Raw genomic sequence first — 6,824 nt, forward strand, 5'->3', positions numbered from 1 at the left:
TGAACAACATTCCCAAGGTTTCCAGTTTTTCCATTGACTTTAACCTTCTCCCTCAGAAACTGTTCAAAATTTCCAGAATCAAAAATTCCATCTTCCACTGGATGGGTAAGATCCAAGTTAAACTTCCAAGTTGACCTCTTAGGCTTCTTGTCTTTCTGCGGCGCCATCTTGACAGCAGCGGGAGGATCAGAGAGCTCATGATAACTTTTAGACACCTATTGGAATGACCAAAAAATCCAGAACACCAACCCAAGATGCTGATGAGGAAGTAGAAAAATAAGAACTCTCATTCACCTCAGGGAGGTATGCAAAATGTCACAGCCAATGTAAAAGATATTTCAAAGTTCTTATAAAACTAAACACACTAACAGCTGGACATGATGGTGTGTATTCCTGTAATCCCAAAACTCAGGAGGCTGAGGCGGGAAGATTGCCATGAGTTTGAGGCCAACCTGGGCTACATAGACCCTGCCAAAACCAATCCCCTCAAAAGGAATCAAACTAAACACTGTAATACCATGTAATCCATCAACCATACTTTTTACACAGAGGACATTTGTGTACACAAAAACATGCACACAAAGCTTTGTACATAATTGCCATACCTATAAGCAACCAAAGTGTATCTCAGTAGGTGAATAAATAAACCGTACATCCATACAATGGAATATTATTCAGTGCTAAAAAGAAATGAGCAGCCAGAAGTTTATTGCTTTTTTCAAACTTTCATTTTCATTCATGTCTGTAGTACATGCTTACATTCATCGTGGGATATTGGCCCTTGTACATAATATGTCCCTTTTACATCTTTTTCTTGAAGATCCAATTTGTAAAGCAAATAAAAAGCAGTCCTTGTTTTGGCCTTGGAGGTGTCTATGCCTAGAGATCTGTACGAGGAGGCCCCAGGAAGTCCACAGATCCTCCAAAATAGTATAAGAAATTACAACTGCATATGAACTATTCTGGGCAAAACCATTACTTCTAAGGCTTAAAGCATTTTATTGAGTTTTTCAAAAGAAATTACAAAACAAAAAATTCTTGAATCTAGACTCTAAGGCTCCAAAGGGCAGAATTTGGGAAACTGTTCTAGTCTCAGTTTCTATTCTTTTGGAAAATAGTAGTGTTGTTGTTTGATGGTCTACTCTTTCACAGCTTATCATAACTATAAAGTACTGTTGGCCTATTTATAGTTGATTTTCCTTTCTCCAGGAGATCAACGATGTGGGGCCAGGATCTTGACTGGAATGTCCTCCCTCAAGTTGGTTTAAGTAAGTTGGCACAGAAAGTTGGTTTACAGCTCAGTGCTGTAAACGTTGAAGGAGACTAATTTGGGAACCTCCTAGGACTAAGGGCTGCACTAACTCCACTTCGGGGTGCCGAGCTGAGGCTCAAGGCGGTTCTGCAAGAGCAGCTATGTACTTCGTAGGCGATTGGTGTTGTCAATCAAAAGAGGCCCAGCGCGGGCTAGAAGACTTAGCCGTAGTGAGCCGGCTAACTCACCCTCTTTCCTGTCACCTCAGAGCGCCCTGGGGGCCCCCTAAGAGGTCGCTGAGCAGTGTGGGCTTGGCTGGGTGCCTCTCCGTGCCCGCCCACAGAAATTACCCCGGCTTCTCTTCTGTGTCCCCCATCGTCGTTGTCCGTTCCCCTTCCCCATCACCTCTTTCCCCACCACACCCCGTGCCGTGCAGATTGTGCACAGGTCCCTTCCAGCCTGTCCTGCAGCACCGCTGTATCCCTGACTGTAGGCAGACTCTTCCTGCGGGTCCTGTGGCTGCTTGCCCGGGGAGTTGGGGAGCTTGAGCGAAGCTGCGCAGACTCGGCCAAAGATCAGGTGCGTGGCTGGTAGCCAGACTTCCTGCCCGCCCAAAGGGAGAGCTGGGAGTCACTCCCCGTGGTCAGGCACTTCTGCTTACTTTCTCTGAATTTCCCAGACAACCTACAGCAGGGAAGAGTTGATTACGTCGTCTAAGTCACACACCTCCTAAGTTTTTGTTTTAAGTTTTGTATTTTCTGTCACTACGCGCAGTTTCTAGAGCTCTAAACAAGCACTTTCAAAACAGGGTGATTAAAAAAAAAAACAACAGGGTGATTCATGGTAGTGACGGAAGCACCCAGCAGGAAGGAGCACCTTAGGAGACAGGATTAAGCAAACAGGGAGCAGTGCTATCCTGGAGCAGAGCACCTGGGTTTTGTTATGATTGGGCTTCTACTGGTGTGTAAACCCTTAAGCTATCAGGGACTGTATGCCCAAAACCTAGCTGGGTTCAGTCCTGTGTTTGTTTGTTGTTGTTTTTAATTATTAAAAACTGTAAATATAGCTCAAAGTAAAATTAACACCCACTTTCTCTCCACTTAATTTAACAATCAGAATAACTCGGGTATTGCACTTTACAGTTTACAAAGCCCTTCAACATTATGGTATTGCAAATGCAGCCCTATCTGGTGAACAGTGTGAGGACCTATTCAGAGGCCCATTATGCAACCCCTCAGGAGAGTCAATTCCAAAAACCTTGGTGTCTGTACCCTACTTCAGGAAGCTAGCTTCTTGGCCTTCCATTTCCATCCTGCTCAGAAGTAGTATTTTGTTCCACCACTTTGTTAACTGGAAGCACAGTTATTAATGATTCTTAGCAGAAAGTGACCTGAGCAGCAGAGCTCATTGATCTGAGGTGAACTAGATAAGCAGATTGGCCAAAGTTGAGAATTAGATCTTACAATGGTGTTCAATTGACTGCATGATTCAACATAAATGGTCTTTTATAGAATCTGGCCAAAACCAATGGTGTCTTGATGCTTTATACTCCAGCCCCATCCTCAGCGTCTAATCCATCTTATTGGCCTACCTTTGCAGTTACCTAGAATTTGCTGCTTCTATGTAGGTTCAAGGTTCTTACAGCCCTTGTTCTAGGAGCAGATTCTTTTTCTCACCTCTCTATACACCACCTTTTCTCCTCTACTGTCTCTTCTGCCTTCCACAGTTAGTTTTTTTTGTTTAAGGCATTAGTGAGCACCATGCCATTGCTCTGCTCCAACTCTACAGTATCCCTTCATCTTGCCCAGTCCTCACTGTGAAGTAGAAGCCCTTCATTCAGCTCCTTCTCTAAGCATTATTTTTCCTCAGTCACTAAGCATGTAGTTCCTCTAGGGTCATTACAGAAATAGCTGAAAACTGCTCATTTCCAAAATGAATTTGTGCTTTACTGTCTCCATTTCATTAAGTCTCTGTTGAAGTACAAGACTTTCTGCAGCTTCCCTATTTAAAATATTAATTCCCTGTATTCATTAACTTCCTTGTTCTGCTGTGGGTTTTTCAACTTCCTCCTCACTCATAAAACATAGTATATCTGTTTGTTTATTTTGGTCCACACTTCCCCATAAGAGTATGCTGTAGGGGCTGGGGAGATGGCTCAGTAGAATAAGCACTTCCCTGGCAAGCACAAGGGTCTGAATTCAATCTCCACAAAAAAAAAAAAAAGAGTGCACTGCAGGAAGAGCTTTGTTTTATGTGCTTCTGTAGCTATAACAGGTAGAATGACATCTGGCACATGGCAGAGTCTCAATAAATCTTAATTAAATTAATGAGCTGTGTTTGTTTTGAACATGTCAATGAACAACCCTAAGAAAGTGGGCAACTATTCTAGTTTTCCTGAGACTGAAAGAGTTTCCAGAACGAGAGGCTGCTAGGACTAACTTCTGACAAACTGCATCTTGGTCCCAGATAAGTCTGTAGGTCAGTCTACCTTTAAGTCAAGATTTTCTCATCTAGTAAAAAAGAGGGGAAAAAATAAAGGAAGGAAGAAAACATGCATGATGGCTGTCTGACATACTTTCTTGTTGCTAGGACAAAATACCCTACACCCACAAGTTAGAGGAGGCAAGGTTTATTTTAGTTCACAGTTTATAGAGGTTTTAGTCCATAATTTTCTGGCTCCAAAGCAGGACAGCACAGGAGAGGAGCATTGCAGAGGAGAAACAGTTCATGGCAGGGGAGGCAGGAGGCAGGAAGCCTCCCTTTCCCTTTTATTCCTTTCGAGTTACAAGCCCATTTAACTGGTTCTACCCAAACCCAGGGTGAGTCTTCCTGTCCTTCACAGCTAGAACTATGCTAAACCAATCAGTGGACTAATTTAGTTATCACACAACTTAATCTACATTTATATACCCTAGACCCAGCCACCTAGGAGAAAAGCCCCACCTAGGAGCACAAGAAGCTTTGGGAGGACATCTAGACACAAGTCATAACTGTGGCACATGCTTGTAACCCCAGAATTCTGGGAGGTGGAGGCAAGAGGATCACAATTTAAACCCCAGCCTGGGCAGTTTAATCAGTTAGTGAAACTCTGAATAAAATATTCAAAAAGAAATAAGGTACTGCTGTAGGTCAATGCAGACACCCTGGGTTCACTACATAGTACCACAGTGTGTGTGCAGAGGTTGTGTGTCCAAAGTAGAAGGCTTGGGGCTGGCCAAATAGCTCAGCATATTAAAGCATTTGCAAGCAGGCACAGGGGCCAGGGGTTCCATCCCTGGGCCTGCCGTACCGGCCCCGCCACCAGGGTGCCCCTGGGGCGCACTGAGGCAATTGAGACTGGGTGTGGTGGCACATGCCTGTAATCCCAGCTCTTAGGAGGCTGTAAACAGGTGGATCACTAAGAGTCGGATCACACCCTGTAGACCCTTTCCTAAAAAATACAAAAAATACCAAAAAAAAAAAAAAAGTGGAAGTCTTGAAATATAATATATCACAGGCACTGTAAGTATGAGTTGTAATTCTGTTTTGAGTCTGGTTTTCTGGCGTCCACTACTGAGTCTAGAACTTTGCTTATGCCCATCACCCCACCAATGCATTTCAAGGCTGCCATTTTGTTTTGCTGATTTTGATTCAGCTGTTTGGGTGTATCAAAGTATGTTTTGTCTTTTGATGAGACCCTTTCGACACAGACATTTACACTTTGGCATTTTATTTTGTTGTGGTTTTCTTGAGACAGGGTCTCTCTGAGTAGTTAAGGGTGGTTTTGAACTCACTATGTAGCCCAGCTTGTCATCAAATTTGCAATGATCCTCCTTTCTTAGCATCCCAAGTACTGGGATGTAGGCATGTGCCACAATATCTAGCAGCATTTTAAAGAGTCAATAAACTAGAGATATAACTGAATAATAGAGTTCTTCCCTAACATGCATAATGCTCTAGGTTTGATTTCTAGAACTGAAGTTAAAAAGTTAAGAAAATAACTATCCTTTTAGGTTCTAAATTTTGTATTTATCAAGTACTGTGCAGAACATGATAGTGATGCTCAAGTGAGGACTGGTGTTGGGAGTTGGAGCTGGCTGGCAGACAAGCTGTGAGAGACCACCAGGCTTTCCTTACCAGCTTGCTCACCCTGGAGAAGGCCTTTGAATAAATCTAAGCAAAGTATCTGTTCATTGCTTGGGAATTTACTTCAATTTGAATGATTAACCTCTAAGTCTCAGACTTTGCTCTTAAAACTAAATAGAGACATAGCAAGGGAGAATTTGGGTCACAGTGAGACTCAATATTCTCAACTCTAGATCAACAGCTTTCCCAACCATTCTTTTCATTCTCTCAAGGACAGATGTATTTAAATACCATAAACCTCCTTTATTATATTTTAGAGAACAAGACAGACATTCCCTGAGAGACTAATTATAAGTGACTTTTTGAAAAACTATCATTTTTATTATTATAAAAGTAATACAATAATTTTTGTAAAAATCCACAAATGGGGTTGGGGATGTAGATTGCTTGCCTATCATGTTCAAAGTTCTGCATTTGATCCTTAGTATTGGAAGAAAACAAATCACATAATGGTGTCAAAATGAATGCCTTGGAAAAGGCTCCTAGTGATTAAATGTGGAGTAGAGATCAAGTCATTTGAGAATATACTTGGGAATAAGAGCAGAGGGCAAATCCTTTGCAGCAACTGTATTGGATTTAGCTTTATCACGTTGAACCCAAATAAGATTACAGATCTAGTGGGAGAGGAATAACAAAGAAATTCTCATTACCATTCCACTCTCATTATTAAATCAAACATTTCAAATGTATCATAAAGGATATGATCCTCTTTTGACATTTCTTCATTTAAAAAAACACCAGGATTTCAATAAACGAAAGTTTTATGGGCCTCCCTTTACCTAGAAAGGCCCTCAAAGCATCAAAATGCTGGCTCACATTTGCCCCTCTTGCAAAAGATGTCACTGCAATTGTGAAATATCCTGCTTTAGGCTGGAAAGCCCCATTTCCTGCCCTTATTCTGTCACAGATGCTCAAAGGAGTTTCCTGACCAGACAAGATAGGGTCAGGGGTCCTCAGAAACCCATGGCAACCCTTGTTACTTTACTACCTCATCAATGTTCTTTGGAAGGTAGTAGGAGGTGTTCCAAAGTCTGATACAGATACTGGTCTCGGTAAGATTCCAGTCAACACCCTGTGGCCTAACCTGAGAATTTCACAGATTTACACAGCACCATAAATATGTATTTGGGTTTATCCATTTCTTAGAGAGAATGGGGCTATCTTCTCACTAGATCCAATGAAATGTGCATGTTAAACCAAAAAACAGACCCAGAGCACTGAATGCTCTGTGGAACATGAAGCACATGAACCATTGAGGGAATCAGTTAGATTTTGTTAACTAGAACTCATGAAAACCTTGTCATCCAAAAAAAAAAAAAGGGGGGGGCCGGGCAAATAGCTCAGCGATTCATGCACCTACAATATATGAATGGCAATGGAATACACATCTCTGACAAAAGTAAACAAAAAAGAGGGATATAAATGAAGGACCATTTTGTAGTGGAAA

General features: G+C 41.9%; 1 pseudogene; it reads right to left on the minus strand.

Annotated features, from left to right (window-relative positions):
- LOC101586332 overlaps window positions 1-1,628 on the minus strand; it is a 25,279-nt pseudogene extending 23,651 nt beyond the window's left edge.
- Between the last annotated feature and the right edge of the window lie 5,196 nt (window positions 1,629-6,824).

The sequence above is a fragment of the Octodon degus genome, unplaced genomic scaffold (assembly GCF_000260255.1).
Source record: "Octodon degus isolate 3935 unplaced genomic scaffold, OctDeg1.0 scaffold00021, whole genome shotgun sequence".
In the NCBI taxonomy this organism is placed as follows: domain Eukaryota; kingdom Metazoa; phylum Chordata; class Mammalia; order Rodentia; family Octodontidae; genus Octodon; species Octodon degus.